General features: G+C 41.2%; 1 protein-coding gene and 1 pseudogene across 9 annotated transcripts in view; one reads left to right on the top strand and one right to left on the bottom strand.

Moving 5' to 3' along the window:
* TLK2 (tousled like kinase 2) overlaps positions 1-20,835 on the top strand; it is a 127,394-nt gene that overhangs the window by 20,441 nt on the left and 86,118 nt on the right. The gene's annotated exons all lie outside the window — the stretch shown is intronic.
* Positions 1,134-1,566, bottom strand: LOC100737967 (annotated as a pseudogene).

Raw genomic sequence — 20,835 nt, 5'->3', positions numbered from 1 at the left:
GGGTCTAATTGGAGTTGTAGCCACGGGCCTGTGCAATGAGGGATCCGAGCCACGTCTTTGACCTACAACACAGCTCACGGCAATGCTGGATCCTTAACCCACTGAGCAAGGCCAGGGACTGAACCTGCAACCTCATGGTTCCTAGTAGGATTCGTTAACCACTGCGCCACGACCAGAACTCCAATGCTAGGGTTCTTGAACCCTGTAAAATCATAGGTAAAAATTTGTATGTATGTATGTATGGCTCTGTCTTTTTCTGGGGACAAGGGCCACAGTTTTCATTACATTCTTTAAAAAGTTCTGTGATTCAAGATAGGGTTAAAAACCATTGTCTGGCGTTTAGTTGTTTCAAATTAGAACATGTTGCTTTGTCTGGCATTTCTCTTTTACGGAAGTATTTGAGCATAAGCATGTAAGTAATTATTACAGATGTTTTTTGGAAAGTTATTGTGTAGGAGAATGGACTAAATGTAATATTTTTCCCTTCATTCCCTGGGAGGCCATTTTTTTTGTTTTGTTCCGTTTTTGCTTTTTAGGGCTGCACCTGTGGCATATGGCGGTTCCCCAGCTAGGGGCTGAATTGGAGCTGTCGCTGCCGGCCTATGCCACAGCCACAACATGAGATCAGAGCCTCATCTGCAACCTACACCACAACTCATGGCAACGCTGGGTCCTTAACCCACTGAGTGAGGCCAAGGATTGCACCTGAGTCTTCATGGATACAAGTTGAGTTCATTACCACTGAGCCATGATGGAAACTCCTAGAACAAAATTTTTGTTATGGGCTGTCCTTACAGAACTTTTTACAGAGACATTTGCTATAATGGGATTCTTTTTTTTTTTTATTTTTTTTATTTTTTTATTTTCCCACTGTACAGCAAGGGGGTCAGGTTATCCTTAGATGTATACATTGCAGTTACAGTTTTTTCCCCCACTATAATGGGATTCTGCTGTTAATAACAAACCTTGGATTACAATGAATTTCTAATATCTGGTCTATGTTATTTTTGTCATTTATTTTATTTTATTTTATTTTGTTTTTTAAAGGACAGTCTGACTTAAGTTCTAGAATGAGGGCACACTGCTTTGAAAAGCACTGTCTCAGCAGAGAACGCAAGTGTGTGCATAATATATTATTTCCAGAAAATACCAAAGGCACAAACGTAACCCCCACTCTGCCTTCTTCTTCCCTTTGATGCCACTCGATATCCCCGGCAGGAAGGTTCCTTAATCCAGCTGATGTGGGGAATGTCATAGGGCTCCATGAGAGTATCCTGGTGTCTGTTGAAGTCCTCTACTCTCTGCCTGTGGGTTTTGGATGCTTTCTTCAGGATCCTTTCCATTTGCCATTTCTCCTGCATCTTTTCGAAGGCTGCCTGGGCCAGGGTCTGCTTGTCCAGGCCGCACTGCTTCTCCTCTTTGTTCTTTTCACTCATACCCATGGCTTCCAGGACTTTCACCTTGTCTTTGTCCTTGTTTTTTTTTTTTCTTCCGCTTGGTCACTCTGAGCTCTGCCACACCTTTCAGCCTCAGGGGCCCCCTTTGGACCTGCTCTTAGGCTTCCATCTGGTCTGTGCTTTTGATTTCAGATAATATTCAGATTATTTGGAGGCTATGATAAGTTAAATATGCACACCACTAGGAAAGTAATAAAACAGAAATAATAGCTAATGATCCCTTAGGGAAGATAAAATGGAATATTTAAAAAATATTTTCTCAGAGTTCCTGTCATGGCTCAGTGGTTAACGAATCCGACTAGGAACCATGAGGTGCGGGTTCGATCCCTGGCCTCGCTCAGTGGGTTAAGGATCCAGCATTGCCGTGAGCTGTGGTGTAGGTTGCAGACACGGCTCAGATCCCGCCTTGCTGTGGCTCTGGTGTAGGCCGGTGGCTGCAGCTCCGATTCGACCCCTAGCCTGGGAACCTCCATATGCTGTGGGAGCAGCCCAAGAAATGGCAAAAAGACAAAAAAACAACAACAAACAAAAATCTTCTCTCGGAGTTCCCATTGTGGTGTGGTGGAAATGAATCTGATTAGTATCCATGAGGGTGGGGGTTGATCCCTGGACTCACTCAGTGGATGGGGGATCTGGCATTGCTGTGCGCTGTGATATAGGTTGCAGATGTGGCTCGGATCTGGCATGGCTGTGACTGTGGCCAGCAGCTGTAGCTCTGGTTAGACCCCTAAAAAAAAAAAAAAAAAAGGAATACAATTTACTAGCATTAAGTAGTATAAATATAAAATATTCCTCAAGAACAGAATAGAGAATATTCCTTAGAGTTCTTTATAATAGATGTTGGGAGTTCCTATTGTGGCTCAGCAGGTCAAAACCCGATTAGGATCCATGAGGATGAGGGTTCAATCCCTGGTCTCGCTCAGTGGGTTAAGGATCTGGTGTTGCTGTGAGCTGTGGTGTAGGTCACAGACTCGGCTCAGATGTGGTGATGCTGTGGCTGTGGTGTAGGTCGACAGCTGAAACTCCAGTTCAACCCCTGGCCTGGACTTCCCTATGCCTCAGGTGCTGCCCCCCCCAAAAAAAAAGTATTGTTGTATTCCCATTTCATTAATGAGCACACCTATTATGTAATAGATACTGTGCTAGGGATATAGTATATAGTAGTGAATAGAAGATTATCTCTTCCCTCATGGAGTTTATAATCTAGTGGAGATTGAAGGAAGAAATAAATTTAGAGTGCTGAGTTCCCAGCCTTAGTTTAACATTTTTGACTTAGATGAATGGTTCAAAGTGTGGCCTCTATGTGGAACAGACTGTATTCCTGACATTTTATAGGGTGATTAAAACTGATTGACTTGATTGGTTTCACGTTAAGGGTGGTTCATTCCTATCTTCCCATTGAGCACCAAATTTATTTCTGGCACTATTTTACCCACCTTCCCATTATATAATATTATTATTATTATTAATTTTTAAAAAATTAGTTGCTGACTTTGATTGATTGATTGTCTTTTTAGGGCCGCACCCATGGCACATGGAGGTTCTCAGGCTAGGGCTCAATCAGAACTGCAGCTGCCTTCACCACAGCCCATGGCAACTCTGGATCCTCAACCCACTGAGCAAGGCCAGGGATCAAACCTGTGTCCTCATGGATCCTAGTCAGATTTGTTTCCACTGTGCCATGACGGGAACTCCAATTATATAATATTGTTTTATGTAATCCTTGCAATATCCCTAAGGTGGGTGGTTTTTCCTTTTTTTATCACAGATGAGAAGACCAGAGCTCATAGAGCTTAAGTGATTTGCGTAGTTTCATACAGTGGTTCAGTGATTGAGTCCTACACCAATCTGACTTTAAAGTGTCGGTACCAGCTGTTCTCAGTCTTTTTTCTCTTGGTCACACCCCGGGCCATCCCATTCTTTCCCATTCAGGAAATGCAAGTAAGTGAGATTAATTTTATAGTGCTAAGTTGGAATCTATTTTTTATTTTTTTTCAAAAGTAAATCACTCAGAAGGAAAAACAAACTGTTTAGTGATATAATTTATGATACTCCTCACAGCTGATAATGTCAAGACACTGGTTTTAAAGTGGTTTGTTGTAATACACTTTAATCGAAGTCACAGTTTATTTAAATTTCAGTGTTAGTTTAACTGTGAACCATGAGCCATGTGCCTTGGGAAATAATGTGCTTTAGGGGCATGAGTAACAGGAGCCTAGCTTCAGTGTCTTCACATGAGTTGTACCAAATGTATTACCATCCTTGACAGGTTAATATGATAAATGGCAGAACTGGAATTTAGACTAACCAATATATTGAGCTCTGCAATAGGAGTTTTGTAATACAGTTTCCTGTAGTTGATGGCAATGGGTTTGTTTCTTATAGATTAATGATCTCTTCAAAACAGCAAATGCCAGGAACCTTAAACTTATCGGTTATCAAACTTGCTTTTTTTGTTTGTTTTTTTAAATTTTATTGCCCCACCTGCAGCATAGGGAAGTTCCCTGGCCAGGGATTGAATCTGAGCCACAGCTTTGACCCACACGGACGCTGCAGCAATTCTGAATCCTTTACCTGGTGTGCTAGGCTGAGGATCATACCCACAGTAAGGTTATGTACCTCTTGGATATTTTCATTATGGATTATGTTGATCTTTTTATTTTGTTCTTATGACCATTTCTTTTGTGTTAACTTTACTATGACTATGCCCCAGGATTTTTTTTTTTTTTTTTAATCTTTTTGCCATTTTCTTGGGCCACTCCCACGGCATGTGGAGGTTCCCAGGCTAGGGGTCCAATTGGAGCTGTAGCCGCCAGCCTACACCAGAGCCACAGCAACTCGGAATCCGAGCTGAGTCTTTGACCCACACCACAGCTCACGGCAACGCCAGATCCTTAACCCACTGAGCAAGGCCAGGGGTCGAACCTGCAACCTCGTGGTTCCTAATCGGATTCGTTAACCACTGTGCTACGACGGGAACGCTAATGCCCCGGGATTTTGTACAGAGCTTCTTCCCTTTTCAGTCTGTAAATATTGATTTATAGTTTTTTTTTTTTTTTTTTTTTGTTGTTGTTGTTGTTGCTATTTCTTGGGCCGCTCCCGCGGCATATGGAGATTCCCAGGCTAGGGGTTGAATCGGAGCTGTAGCCACCGGCCTACGCCAGAGCCACAGCAACGCGGGATCCGAGCCACGTCTGCGACCTACACCACAGCTCACGGCAACGCCGGATCGTTATCCCACTGAGCAAGGGCAGGGACCGAACCCGCAACCTCATGGTTCCTAGTCGGATTCGTTAACCACTGCGCCACGACGGGAACTCCTGATTTATAGTTTTAAATCAATAAAAAAAAAAATTTTTTTTAGCATAAAGAGTAAGGTTAAAGGCTAAATTGTAAGCTTTATAATAAGATATATAGGAGTTCCCGTTGTGGCTTAGTGGTAACGAACCCAACTAGTATCCATGAGAACCTGGGTTTAATCCCTGGCTCTACTCAGTGAGTGAGTTAAGGATCCATCATTGCCATGAGCTGTGACAGCTGCACCTCTGACTCAACCCCTAGCCTGGAAACTTTCATATGCCCCAGGTGTGGCCCTAAAAAAAAAGAAAAAAAAAAAAAGAAAATAAGAGGGTGAAAACAGTAACCTAATCTTTTCCATAGATGATCAAGAAGCTCTGGAGGGCTGGATTATGTTTGACGCTTTTCTGTATCCACCAAAATAGCAGTCCAGGCCCATGATTTTAAGTACTTATTTTCCTTTTTTTTTTTTTTTTTTTTTTTTAAGGGCCTCACTTGTGGCATATGGAAGTTCCCAGGCTAGGGATCATATCAGAGCTACAGCTGCTGGCCTACACCACAGCCACAGCAACTCGGGATCTGAGCCGCATCTGTGATCTACACCACAGCTCATGGCAGTGCCCCATCCCTGATCCAGTGAGTGAGGCCAGGGATTGAACCTGCATCCTCACGGATACTAGTCGGATTCGTTTCTGCTGCACCATGACAGGAACTCCCTAAGTACTTCTCGTATTAAGCAAAATTGCACTGGATTGTTGTGTGTTTTTTTTTTTTTTTTAGACAGTTTTATTGATACATAATTCACAAAACATAGAGTTTACTCAGTTAACGCATACAATTTAGGAATTTCCACTGTGGCACACAACAGGATTGTCGTCATCTCTGGAGTGCTGGAATGCTGGTTTGATCCCTGGCCTAGCACAGTGGTTTGAGGTTGTGGTGTTGTGGCAGCTGTGGTATAGGTCACAGCTGTGGCTTGGATCTGATCTCTGGACTGGGAACTCCATGTGCTCTGCGGCAGCCAAAAAAATATATGTATTTTTACACACACACACACACACACATATATATGTATACACACACACATACATATGTGTATGGCTATGTGTGTATAACTCATATGTTATACAATTCATTGGCTCCAAGTATATCTATAGAATTGTGAAACCATTACCACAGTCAATTTGGTACATTTTCATCACATCAAAAAAACAAACCCTTACCCCTTAGCTGTCACCCTAAAAACCCCTATCTCTTTCAGTTCTAGGCACCTATTTGTCTACTTTTTGTCTCTATTGATTTTGCCTATTCTGAACTTTTCCTATAAATGGAATCACAGAATATGTGGTCCTCTATGACGGGCTTCTTTCACTTAGCATCATTTTTTAAGGTTCATTCATGTACCAGAACTTTATTTTTATTGGCAAATAATATTCCATTGTATGGATATGCTGCATTTTGTTTATTCATTCTTTGAGTTGATAGGCATTGGGGTGATTTCCATTTTGAAGTATTACAAATAATGTGCCGTTAACATTCCTTTACATATTTTTGTATGCACCTATGTTTTTATTTCTCTTGGGTATATTATTCCTAGGAGTGGAGTTGTTGAGTCTTATGGTTAAGAGAGAGTCCGTTAAAGGCTGGACCTATTATAACAGGATCCTATTATAAGGATCTCTCTGTTTTTCAGTCATTAGTTTAACCATTTGAGGAACTGCCAGACTTTTCCAAAATGGCGGCACCATCTTACCTCTCCACCAACAGTGTATGAGGTTTAAACTTTCTCCATATCCTTGCCAGCATGTTATTATCTGTCTTTATGGTTATATGTGCCTGATCTTGAGTGAGTATATATGTTTTCATAGGCAGGTTGTTCAGGAAAAAAGACAGTTAAAGGATTTCTTGTTGTTCTTATTATTGGGCTTGTTTGCCTGGAAATAAATGTTACTATATTACATGGTTAGGATTTTGCATGGTTGACATACTACTAAAAATCATTGATATTAGCTGAGGATTTTCTTTTTTCTTGTCTTTTTTTTTTTTTTTTTTTTTTGGCTTTCTGTCTTTTCTAGGGCTGCACCCCTGGCATGTGGAGGTTCCCAGGCTAGGGGTCGAATCAGAGCTGTTGCTGCCGGCCTAGGCCACAGCCACAGCAATGCCAGATCCGAGCTGCATCTGCAACCTACGCCACAGCTCACGGCAATGCAGATCCTTAACCCACTGAACGAGGCCAGGGATTGAACCTGCAACCTCATGGTTCCTAATGGGATTCGTTAACCACTGAGCCACGACGGGAACTCCTAGCTGAGGATTTTCTTGACAGTGTACTGTAATATTTTACTTGCTTGCCAAAACACAAAGTCATTCGTTTAAAATTAGCCTGGAGTTCCCGACGTGGCTCAGCAGTTAACGAGTCTGACTAGCATCCATAAGGATGCAGGTTTGATCCCGGCCTTGCTCAGTGGATTGAGGATTTGGTGTTGCTGTGAGCTGTGGTGTAGGTCACAGACCCCTCTCGGATCCTGCGTTTCTGTGGCTATGGTGTAGGCCGGCAGCTACAGCTACAGCTACAGCTCTGGTTCAACCCCTAGCCTGGGAACCTCCATATGTCATTAGTTTGCTAGGGCTAGCATAACACAGATTCAGTGGCTTAAACAACAGAAATTTATTTTCTTACATTTCTTACATTTCTGGAAGCTAGAAGTTCAAGATCAGGATGTCGTTAGGTTTCTTTTAAGGCTTTCTCTCCTTAACTTGCAGAAGAGCCACCTTCTGGTTATGTCCTTGTATGGTCTTTTCTCTATGCATGTGTGTGTGGTGTTTCTGTGTCCCAATTTCCACTGTATAAAGACATCAGTCATATTGGATTAGGGTCCGCACTAATGACCCATTTTAACTTAATTACTTCTTCAAAGGCCCTGTATCCAGATACTTTCTGAGGTCTTGGGGATTAGGGCTTCAACATATAAATTTGAGGAAGATACAGCTCAACTTAAGTCCATAACAAGTTGTAAGGAGGATTAAATGTGCTAATATAGAATATCTGGCCCATGTTAACTAGCACTACCTAAGGATTATTTACCATTATTATTATTAACTACAGCAAATAGGTATATAGTACATATAAATAATAAAAAACTAAATAACATAAAAGATTTAGAAATAACTATAGATTCAAAGGAAGTTGCAAAAAAAAACGTACAGAGGGGTTTCAGGCACCCCTTTTCTCCCAGTGTGAGCACCTCATATAATTATTGTACAGTATTAAAACCAGGAAATTGACATTGAAATCCACAGAACTCATTCAGATTTCATGTTACACATGCATCATTTGTGTGTGTACGTATTTCAATGCAATTTTATTGCTTGCGTAGCTTCTTGTATCCACCACCACAGTCAAGATGCAGAACAGCTCCATTGCAAGACTCCTGCTGCTCCTTTGTAGCCACCCCCCCAAAAACCCTAACACCTAACAACTGCAAATCTGTTTTTAACCTCTATAACGTCATCATTTCAAGAAACATGTGTATTTTACATATATAAAAAATCATACAGTAGGAGTTCCCATTGTGGCTCAGAGGTAATGAACCCAACTAGTATCCACGAGGATACAGGTTTGATCCCTGGCCTTGCTCGGTGGGTTAGGATCCAGCATTGGCACGAGCTGTGGTGTAGGTCACAGATGAAGCTCAGATCCTATGTTGCTGAGGCTATGGCATAGACTGGCAGCTGCAGCTCCAATTCCACCACTAGTCAGGGAACTTCCATATGCCGTAAGTGCGGCTCTAAAAAGCAAAAAAACAAAACAAAACAAAATAACAACAAAAAAGAAAAAACATACAGTATATAATCTTTTGAGATTAGCTTTTTTCTTTTCTTTTCTTCGTCTTCTTTTTTGTCTTTTTAGGGCTGTACCCATGGCATATGGAGGTTCCCCGGCTAGGGGTTGAATCCAAGCTGTAGCTGTCGGCCTACGCTGTAGCCACAGCAACACAGGATCTGAGCTGTGCCTTCAACCTACACCACAGCTCATGGCAACTCCAGATCCTTGACCCACTGAGCGAGGCCAGGGATTGAACCCGCATCCTCATGGATACTGGTTGGGTTTGTTAACTTCTGAGCCACGACAGGAACTCCGGGATTAGCTTTTTTCACTTGGCATAATTTCCTTAAAGTCTTTCCAAGTCAAAACATATGTAAGTAGTTCATCCCTCTCTATTGCTGAGTAATATTCCATGGTATGGATACACCACAATTTGAAGGCTAATTGGTTTGTTTGCAGCTTTTGGTTATCATGAATAAAGCAACTGTGAACATTTGGGTGCAGTTTTTTGCATGAATATTATTTTTCTGGAACAAATGTGCAATAGTATAATTGCTGGGTCATATGATAAAAGAAAACTGTCAAACTATTTTCCTATTTGGCAGTATGTTTTTAATGTTCTCACCAGCAGTGTATGAACGATTCCATTTTTTTAATGTAACTTGTCAGCACTTAGTCTTGTCACTAATTTTTTTTAACTTTTTTTTTTTTTTTTTTTGTCTTTTTTAGGCCTACACCCATGGCATATAGAGGTTCCCAGGCTAGGGGTTGAATTGGATCTACAGCTGCTGGCTACACCACAGCCACTGCAATGCCGGATCACTCTGTGAGGTCAGGAATCGAACCTGCGTCCTCATGGATACTAGTCAGATTCATTTCTGCTGAGGCACGACGGGGACACTTTTTTTTAAAACATTCTGATAGATGTGTAATGAAATCTTACTTTGGTTTGAATCTGTATTGCCCTAATGGCTAATGATGTTGAACATCTTTTCTTACGCTTATTAGCCATTTTTATACTCTCTTCAGAGAAATGTCAGTTCACCTCTTTTGCCAGTTTCTAATTGGATTAAAAAAAGAGCCTGTTGAGTTTTGAGTTCTTTGGATAGTCTAGTTTCAAGTCCTTTGTCAGATATGTGGTTTGCAAATATTTTCTTCTAGTCCCTGATTTGTCTCTTCATCCTATTTATAGGGTTTTTTTTTTGTTTTTTGTTTTGTCTTTTTGCTCTTTCTTGGGCCGCTCCCTCGGCATATGGAGGTTCCCAGGCTAGGGGTCGAATCGGAGCTGTAGCCGCCAGCCTATGCCAGAGCTACAGCAACGCGGGATCCGAGCCGAGTCTGCAGCATACACCACAGCTCACGGCAATGCTGGATCGTTAACGCACTAAGCAAGGGCAGGGACCGAACCTGCAACCTCATGGTTCCTAGTCAGATTCGTTAACCACTGCGCCACGACGGGAACTCCTATAGAGTCTTTTGTAGAGTAAGTTTTTAATTTTGATGAAGTTCCACTTATTAGTTTTTCCTTTTATGGATCAAGCTTTGGATATCATATTTAAGAGCTCTTCATCTAGTCCTGGGTTCTGAAGTTTTTCTCCCTTCTTTTTTTTCTTAAAGTGTTTTTGTTTTGTGTTTTACATTTAAGTTCTTGATCTGGTTTGAGTTACTTTGTAAAACTAAGGTATAAAGCTTAAGTCGAGTTTCATATTTTGCCTGTGGATATGTAATTGCTGCACCGTTTGTTGAAAAGACCATTGAATTGCTTTTGCACTTTTGTCAAAAATCCATTGGGCCTACTTGTGTGGGTCTGTTTTTATCAATTGTGAGAATCAAATGTGCAGGCCATAGAAGTGCAGAATGCCCAGGCCATAGAAGTGTTGTGTAAATGTGGGCTGTTACTACAATTGCAAATAAATAAAAACTTTTAGGGAGTTCCTGTTGTGGCTCAGCAGTAACGAACCCAACTAGAATCTCTGAGGAGGTGGGTTCGATCCATGACCTTGCTCAGTGGGTTAAGGATCTGGCATTTGCTGTGAGCTGTGGTTTAGGTCGCAGATTCGGCTCAGATCTGGCGTTGCAGTGGCTGTGGCATGAGCCAACAGCTGCAGCTCCAGTTTTTCCCCTAGTTTGGGAACTTCCATATGCCTTGGGTACAGCCCAAAAAAAAGACCAAAAAACCCTCCAACTTAAAAAAAAAAAAAAAAAAAGCATTTAATTGGAGTTCCTGCTGTGGCACAGTGGTTTAAGAATCCTACTGCTCTGGTTTGGGTAGCTGTGGAGGCTTGGGTTCGATCGCTGGCCTCTCAGTGGGTTAAGGATCCGGTGTTGCCGTGAGCTTTGGTGCAGGTTGCAGACACGGCTTGGATTTCATGTTGCTGTGGCTGTGGCATAGGCTGGCAGCTGTAGCTCCGATTAGACCCCTAGCCTGGGAAGCTCCATATGCCACGGGTTCCGCCCAAAAAGACAAAAAAAAAAAAAAAAGAAAAAAAAAAGAAAGAAAAGCATTTGATTAGACAGCAATAGCTCTCTCAACTTTGTAATTTAAAAATAACAATCTGCTGTATAGCACAGGGAACTGTATCTAGTTACTTGTGATGTAGCATGATGGAAGATAATGTAAGAAAAAGAATATATGTATATATATATATACATACATATGTATGACTGGGTCACTATTGCTATACAGAAGAAATTGACAGAACATTGTAAATCAACTGTAGTAGAAAAAATAAAAATCTTAAAAATATAAAAAGTAAAAATGGGTTTTTTGGGTTTTTTTCCTGTTTTTAGGGCCTCACCTGTGTCATATGGAAGTTCCCAGGCTAGGGATCTAATCAGAGCTACAGCTGCTGGCCACAGCCACAGCACCGTGGGATCCAAGCCACGTCTTGTGACCTACATCACAGCTCATGGCAGTTCCAGATCCCTGACCCACTGTGCAAGACCAGGGATTGAACCCGCCTCCTCATGGATAGTGGGTCGGATTTGTTTTCACTGTGCCACAATGGGAACTCCCAACAGTGTAGTTTTTGAAAAAAGTTTTAATTGTGGTAAAATATACATCACATCAAATTTACCATCTTCTTTTTCGGGGGGCGGGGTTTGCACAAGAGGCATGTGGAAATGACAGTGCTAGATCCTTAACCTGCTGAGCCACCAGGAAAACTCCCTTGGCCCAATTTTTAATCAGGTTGTTTATTTAGCTTTTGTTAATTTTTAGGAATTCATTGTATATTCCAAGTATAACCCCTTATCATAAGACACATTTGCAAATATTTTCTCCCATTTTGTGGAGTGCCTTTTTTACTCTATTGGCTATGTCCTTTACACAGAGGTTTTAATTTTTTTTTTTTTTTTTGTCTTTTTGCCATTTCTTGGGCCGCTCCCGCGGCACATGAAAGTTCCCAGGCTAGGGGTCAAATCGGAGCTGTAGCTGCTGGCCTACGCCACAGCCAAAGTAACATGGGGTCCAAGCTGCGTCTGTGACCTACACCACAGCTCACGGCAACACCGGATCCTTAACCCACTGAGCAAGGCCAGGGATGGAACCCGCAACCTCATGGTTCTTAATCAGATTCGTTAACCACTGAGCCACAATGGGAACTCTGAGGTTTTAAATTTTGATGTAGTCCACTTTATCTGTTTTTTTGTTTGGTTTGGTTTGGTTGCCTGTGCTTTTGGTGTCATCCCATTTTGAATGAATTTTTGTAAGGTAATGGTCCAGCTTCTTTCTGGCTTGTGGATATCCAGTTTTTCCAAAAGTTGTTGAAAAGACTGTTCTTTCTCCGTCGAGTGGTCTTGGCACTCTGAAAATCAACAAAGGAAAGAAAATACTTTTTCGCCATGTATGTGAGGGTTTATTTCTGGACTTTATATTCTATTCCATTTGTCTATGTGTCTATCTTTATGACGGTTTTTGTTTTTGTTTTTTTTTTTAAATAAAAAACTTTTTTTTTGTTTGTTTTTAGGGCCGTGCCAATGGCACATGGAGGTTCCCAGGCCAGGGGTTGAATCAGAGCTACAGCTGCTGGTGTATGCCACAGCCACAGCAACATGGAATCTGAGCCTTTTCTGCAACCTACACAACAGTTCACAGCAATGCCAGATCCTTAACCCAAATGATCGAGGCCAGGGATCAAACCCGCATCCTCACGGATACTAGTCAGATTCGTTTCATCTGTGCCACAACAGGAACTCCCAGTTATACTGCTTTGATTACTGCAGCTCAAGTTTTAAAATCAGGAATTGAGAAACCCAATTTTATTCTTTTAGAAGATTGTTTTGGCTCTTTGCAGTCTTAATACAGGTTTTAATTGTAAAACAGTAGAAGAATTACCTTGAAAAAGAACAAAACAGTGTTCTTTGGTGTTCCCTGGTGGCGTAGTGGTAAAAGGATCTGACATTGAGACTGATGTGCCTTCAGTCATTGCTGTGGCACAGGTTTGATCCCTGACCCAGGAACTTCTTTGTGCCTCTGGTGAGGCCAAAAACACACAAAAAAGAAAAAGTGTTCTTTATGGTCATTATTTATGTTGTTTTATTCAAAGCAGTAAAAAGTGAAACAAATAAGAGATACAAGTTGTTGAAAGGAATATATACATTTATTATTTACAAATTCTATGATTTATATCTACACAATGAAGTCAAAAAGGAACAAACTGAGAGATGATTAGAAAGAATAATAGTTCGTGGAGTTCCCGTCTTGGCACAGCGGAAACAAATCCGACTAGGAACCATGAGGTTGCAGGTTCAATCCCTGGCCTCACTCAGGGGGGTTAAGGATCCGGCATTGTTTGTGACTCTGGTGTAGGCCGGCAGCAACAGCTTCGATTAGGGCCCTCCCCCCCAGCCTGGAAACCTCCATATGCTACGGGTGCGGCCCTCAAAGGACAAAGAAAAAAAAAAGAGAGAGAGAGAAAGAAAGAGTAACAGTTCAGGGAGTTCCCATCATGACTCAGCAGGTTAAGAACCCAACTAGTACCCATGAGGATGTGGGTTCAATCCCTGGCCTTGCTCAATGGGTTAAGGATACAGCATTGCTGCAAGCTATGGTGTAGGTCACAGGTGCGGTGTGGCTCCTCTGTGGCTATGGTGTAGGCTGGAGGCTACAGCTCCAGTTTGACCCCTAGCCTGTGAACTTCCATATGCCACAGGTGCAGCCCTAAAAAGAAAAAAATAAAAAGAGAAAGTAACAGTTCAGTAAAGAGACTGGCTAAATAAAATGCATGAAAATAATGTAGTTCCTGAATGTCAGCAGTATCAGAACAATAGAAAAAATAGAATCGTGGTTATTCTGACTTCAAATATAGGAAGATGTCACGTAGTGAATGGGAGTTAACCTTTGTAACTTAACAAACCCATAAGTTTTTATGCCTTTGAGTTTAGTTTCCTCCTGGGGATAGTAATTGAGGCCAAAGTCTTGAACTGAAATTGTATAAATATGGGAATTGGGAAGGGCAAACTTTTCTGTGAACTAGTGGACTGGTAAAACTGCCCACCAGTTCAGAATTTAGGACAGAAGTGAGCCACTTGACTTTGGATTGTGGCTGTTAAAAGCCACGAGAAATGGAAACTCCAACTTTGTGTGGAAATCCTGGGCAGGAAAACTAATGTATAAATGTTTGGAACAGATGAATGTTGTAAGGCATTGGCAGAGATGACCATTAAATTTCCCTTGGAACTGACTGCTTCTTAACCCCTGAAATGTGTAGGACTTCTCTAAAGCTGAATATGAAATCGTTCAAAATTTATAAAGGTTGTTAGTATAAAGATGCAGTAAATGTGAAAATTTACATCTGAGGGGCTGGTAATAATATACCGGAACTTAATTATCTAACATGTAGTCCATATTCAGTTTCTGCCTTTGTGTCAGTAATGTCTTTTATTTGGTTTTGCTTGGTTTTACTTAGTTTCGCTATTCAGGGATAAATCAAAGATCATACATTGAATTTAGTCATACTTTTTTTATCCTCCTTTAACTAAGTTTTTTCTGCCTTTTTTGTTTGTTTTTTAATGATAGTGACTTTTTTTCCCCCTTCTTTTCGTGGCCATCCCGAGGCATATGGAGTTCCTGGGCCAGGGATCAGATCCAAGCTACAGTTGTGGCCTAAGCTGCAGCTGTGGCAGTGCCATATCCTTAACCCACTGTGCCGGGCTGGGGATTGAACCTGCATCCCAGCTCTTCCCAAGATGCTGCTGCTTATCCTATTGCGCCACAGTGGGAACTCTGATAGTGACATTTTTGAAAGATAACATTGTCTGTGTACAAGCCTTTGGTTAGCTTCCTTAGTAGACAATAAGCTGTTTTATAACAGTGAATGTATGTCATTTATTGCTGCTAGTTGAAGTTAATTAATGATTTCATAATAATTTGGGATGCTGTGCTTCAGAAGAGGAAAGGGAAGATTAAATGATTCTTAATCCTTTTTTTCTTTTGGTTAGACACACATGCCCAGAGAACCACAAGGACCCTTGTGCCTCTTGCATTGCTATTTCAAACACTACCGTGTACACCACTGTTATGTACACTTTACAGTTTATGTCATTACCAGTAATTGCTAATAAAAAATAGATTCTTCAGTTCTCTCTTGTCTGTATTCATCACACTTACTATTTCCTTTTGAAAATGAGGGATAGGAGTTCCCTTGTGGCTCAGTGGTAATGAACCCAACTAGGATCCATGAGGACTCTGGTTCGATCCCTGGCCTTGCTCATTGGGTTAAGGATGCAGTGTTGCCATGAGTTGCAGCGTAGGTCATAGATGCTGCTTGGATCTGGCATTGCTATGGCGGTGGTGTAGGCCGTCAGCTACAGCTCGGATTTGACCCTTAGCCTGGGAGCTTCCATATGCCATGGGTGCAGCCTAAAAAGACCAAAAAAAACAAAAAAACAAAAAAGAGAGAGAGAGAGCTAGTTGGTGGGTAAAGTGGATAATTAAAATACAGTATATGATTTTATTACTGTTCAAATAGGAAGAATGCTTCATAATGCTTACACTAAAGATAAGTCACAAACAGAATATTTAAAAATTCGTGCAATGAGTCAATTTAAGTTATTGTAGAATTCTTATATAAATAAACTTTTTCTTCAGTTAAAACATCATGGAGTGCTATTATATCATCATAGGAATAAGTCCCTTGTTGATTTATGTCACTGGGAGTACATGATTTGATTTTATTTCTTGTCCCTAGTTTTACTTTTTTTTCTTTGCAGTTTCACAAGTATCTCACAATGAAGTGCTCTAGTATATTTTGTTGATTAATTTAAAAATTGTGCTTTAGGATAGAGTGCAAGGAATACTTAATGTACTCCATTAGGAATGTAAATTATTTCTGACTCTAAGCTTACTAACTTTTTTTTTAAACAGCTTTATTGAGATATAAGTCATATATCATACAATTCATGGTTTTTATCTTTTTTTCTTTTTTTTTTTTTTTTTTTGCTATTTCTTTGGGCCGCTCCCGCGGCATATGGAGGTTTCCAGGCTAGGGGTCGAATCGGAGCTGTAGCCACCGGCCGACGCCAGAGCCACAGCAACGCGGGATCTGAGCCGCGTCTGCAACCTACACCACAGCTCAGGGCAACGCCGGATTGTTAACCCACTGAGCAAGGGCAGGGACCGAACCCGCAACCTCATGGTTCCTAGTCTGATTCGCCAACCACTGCGCCATGACGGGAACTCCTCATTGGTTTTTAGAATATTCACAGATATACACAACCATCAACACAGTCTTAGAGATTTTTTTTTTTTTTTTTTTGTCTTTTCTAGGCATATGGAGGTTCCTAGGCTAGGGGTCTAACTGATGAGCTGTAGCCGCCCACCTATGCCAGAGCCACAGCAACACTGGATCCGAGCCACGTCTGCAACGTACATCACAGCTTACGGCATCGCCTGATCCTTCACCCAATGATGAGGCCAGCGATTGAACCCACAGCCTCATGGTTCCTAGTTGGATGCATTAACCACTGAGCCACGACGGGAACTCTGTTTTTGTTTGTTTGTTTTTGAGTCTTAGAATATTTTTACCACCTCAAAAAGAAACCCCATGCCCTTTAGCTATCACTCCCATGACCCTCCACTCCTTCCCTAAGCAACTACTGCTATACTTTATGTCTGGTTTAGATTTCCCTATTAGGGATTTTCATATGAGTGGAATCATTTGATATGTGATCTGTTGTGACTAGCTTCTTTTACTTAGCAAAATATTATTGTAGAGTTCCCTATTGTATAGTGGCTCACCAAGTTAAGGATCTGGCATTGCTGCAAGCTTTGGCTTAGGTCGAAGGTGCAGCTTGGATCTGTCATTGCTGTGGCTGTGGCAGGCCAGCAGTTGAAGCTCCGATTCAGCCTTTAGCCTGGGAACTTCTAAGCCGAGGGTGTGGCCCTAAAAAGAAAAAAAATTTATGTTGTAGCATGTTATCAGTGCTTGACTTCTTTTTTATGTCAAATAATATTCTATTATATGGATATACCACATTATTAGTTGATAGACGTTTGAATTGTTACCACCTTTTGGCTTTTTTGAATAATGCTGCTGTAAAAATTTGTGTCCAGGTTTGCAGTATGTAAATGTTTTTTATTTCTTTTAAATTTGTACCTAGGAGTAGCATTCTGGGTCATATGTAACTCTTACCTTTGTTTGAGGAACTGCCTGCCTGTTTTTGAAAAGCAGCTGCTCTGTTTTATGTTCCTGCCAGCAGTGTATGAGGTTACAGTTTCTCTACATTCTTGTCAGCACTTCTCATTGTCGTTTTGGATCTAGGTATGAAGTGGTATCCTATTTTGGTTTTGATTTGTGTTTCCCCATTGGCTAATGATGTTGAGCTTCTTTTCATTTGTAGCTCGGCTTTAGAGAAACTATTTAGACCTTTTGCCCATTTTTTTTTTTTTTTTTTTTTTTTGCTGGACTCGGCGTATGGAAGTTCCTTGACCAGGGATCGAATCCAAGCCTTAGCTGCAACCTGTGCCACACAGCTGCAGCAATGCTGGATCCTTAACCCCACTGTGCCAGGCCCGGGATTGAAACTGCACCATTGCAGAGACAATGCTGGATCTTTAACCCATTGTGCCACAGCAGAAACTCCACCTTTTGCCATTTTAAATTGGGTTATCTGTTTTTTACTTCTGAATTTAAGAGTTCTTTGTATACAGCATACAAGTACCTTATCAAATATGTGATTTGCAAATGTCTTCTCCCATTTTGTGGGTTGTCTTTGTTGATAGTGTCCTTTGAACCACGGATGTTTTTAACTTCGAAGAAGTCCAATTTATCTATTTTGTTGTTGTCGTTGGCACTTAAAAAAAAAAATTTATGGCCATACCCACAGCATATGGAATCTGGTTTAGGGATTGAGTCCCAGCTAGAGCTGTGACCTGCACCACAGCTGCGGCAACACGAGATCCTTTAACCCACTGTGCCAGGCCAGAGATTGAACCCGCACCTTGACAGCAACCTGAGCCACTGCAGTTGGATTCTTAACCCAGTATATCACAGTGGGAACTCCTCTTGGCACTTTTGGTGTCATATCTTTTTTTTTTTTTTTTTGCTTTTTAGGGCCACACCTGTGGCATATGGAAGTTCCTAGGCTCGGGGTCAGATGGGAGCTGTAGCTGCCGGCCTCCACCACAGCCACGGCAATGCAAGATCTGAGCCATGTGTGCAACCTGCACCACAGCTCATGGCAATGCTGTATCCTTAACCCACTGAGTAAGGCCAGGGATCGAACCTGCATCTTCATGGATCCTAGTCAGGTTCGTTATCACTGAACCATGACAGGAACACCTTTGGTATCATATCTAAGAATCCTTTGCCTGGTTTGAGGTCATGAAGATTTACCCCTATGTTTTCATCTAAAATTTTTATGGTTTTAGCTGTTATATTTAAGTCCTTGACCTATTTTATTTTTTAAATCTTTTTAGGGCCAAACCCTCGGCATATGGAGGTTCCCAGGCTAGGGATCAAATCAGAGCTATAGCTGCTGCTGGCCACAGCCATAGCCACAGTAACACGGGATCCGAGCTGCATCTGCAGCCTATGCTATAGCTCATGGCAACACCGGATCCTTAACCCCCTGAGCAAGGCCAGGGATCGAACCCGCATCCTTATGGATACTAGTCAGGTTTGTTAACCACTGAGCCATGACAGAACTCCACTTTTTTTTTGATTGGCAAGAAAAAGATTTATTAAGATAGGATGCTTGTGAGAGATTCAAACGGGCAGGCAAGGAAGCTCTGCCTCCTTGGACAATTTTGAGTTATTTTTTGCATATGGTGTGAAGTAAGGGTTTATTTTCATTGTTTTGCTTGTGGTTTTTCAGTTGTCCTAGCACCATTTGTTAAAAAGACCATTCTTTCTCCTATTAAATGGTCTTGGCTCCTTTGTCAATAATCATTTGACTATAGATTATGGATCTACCTCTGGACTCTCTAGTCCATTGATCTGTCTTTTTTGCCAGTAGTACACTGTCTTGATTAATGTTGCTTTGTAATAAGTCTCAAAGTCAGGGAATATGAATTCATCTACTTTGTTCTTTGTCAGAGTTGTTTTGTGTATTCTGGATCCTTGTAAATCCCCATGAAATTTTAGAATCAGCTTGTCAGTTTCTACGAAGTCAGCTGGAATTCTGATGGGGATTCCATTGGATCTATAAATCAGCTAGAAGAGAACTGCCATCTTTTTTGTCTGCCTTGCGCCATATGGAGGTTCCAGGCCAGGAATCAGATCCGAGTTGCAGTTGTGACCTGCGCCACAGCTGCAGCAAGGCCAGATCCTTCATCCACTGTGCTGGACTGGGAATCGAACATGCATTTCAGGACTCCAGAGATGCTACTGATCCCATTTTGCAACAGTGGGAACTCCAAAAGAATTTTGTGCTTCTTTTGTGTATTCCCAAATATTTTCCAAAGTATTTTGTTCTTTTTGATGTTAATGTGAATGGAATTGTTTTCTTAATTTCATTTTCAGATTTTTCATTGCAGGATTATAGAACAAAAATTGATTTTTGTGTATTGATTTTATATACTGTAATCTTGCTGAACTTATTAAATTCAAGTAGTAAACTAGCAGATTCTTTGGGGTTCTATATATTTAAGAGTATGTCATTTCAGAATGGCAGAGTTTTACTTCTTCCTTTCAAACCCGATTGTCCTGTACTTCTATTTCTTACATAATTGCCTGACGAGAACCTCTAGTATAATGTTGAGTAGATGTGAATGAGAACAAACGTCCTTGTCTTGTTTAGATCTTAGGGGGAAGTATCCAGTCTTTAACATTAATTATGTTGTAGTTTTTTTGTTTTGTTTTGTTTTGTTTTGGTAGATGCTCTTTTATCAGGTTGAGGACGTTCCTTTTTTATCTGAAAAGTCTTTTTTTCTCTTTCTTTTCTTTCCTTCCCTCCTTCTTTCTCTCTCTCTTTCTTTCATTCTTTTTTGCTCCATTTACGGCATGTGAGAGTTCCGGGGCCAGGGATCAAATCCAAGCAGCAGGTGCGACCTACACCACATTCGTGGCAACACCGAATACTTAACCCACTGCACTGGGCTGGGAATTGAACCCATACTACTACAGTTGCCTTCATTTTTTAAATACTTATTATAAGATTCTTGGTTGACTTCTCTGCTGCACCCCAGCACTTTGAATATGTTATCCTTCTGCCTTCTGGCCTCCATTGTTTTTGCTCAGAAATCAGCTATTAATCTTGTTGAGCTTCCCTTGTAAGTGATGCATTATGTTTCTGCTTTCAAGATTTTCTCCTTTTCTTTCCCTTTGAGCATTTTTCCTATAGTATGTCTCTTTATTTATTTATTTTTTTTTTTTATCCTACTTGGAGTTCATCAAGCTTCTTATATTGGTAAGATACTGTTTTTTAAAGAATTTGAGAAATTTTCAGCCATTATTTCTTCATAGATTTTTTTCCTGCTCCTTTCTTGCTCTTCTTGCCTTCTAGTGTCCCAGTTATGTGCATGGTCATGTACTTAACAGTTTTCTACATTTCTCTGAAGTTCTGTTCATTTTGTTTCTCTTTTCTTTTCTTTTCTTTTTGCTTTTTAGGGCCACACTTACAGCACACGGAGGTTCCCAGGCTAGGGGTCGAATTGGAGCTGTAGTTGGTGGCCTACACTGCAGCCACAGCAACGTGGGATCCGAGCTGCGTCTGCACCACAGCTCACGGCAAATGCTGTATCCTTAATCCACTGAGTGAAGCCAGGGATGGAACCCGAAACCTCATGGTTCCTAGCCGGATTCGTTTCTGCTG

This window comes from Sus scrofa, chromosome 12, assembly GCF_000003025.6.
Source record: "Sus scrofa isolate TJ Tabasco breed Duroc chromosome 12, Sscrofa11.1, whole genome shotgun sequence".
Taxonomy (NCBI): domain Eukaryota; kingdom Metazoa; phylum Chordata; class Mammalia; order Artiodactyla; family Suidae; genus Sus; species Sus scrofa.
This window is presented reverse-complemented; position numbering and strand designations above follow the sequence as displayed.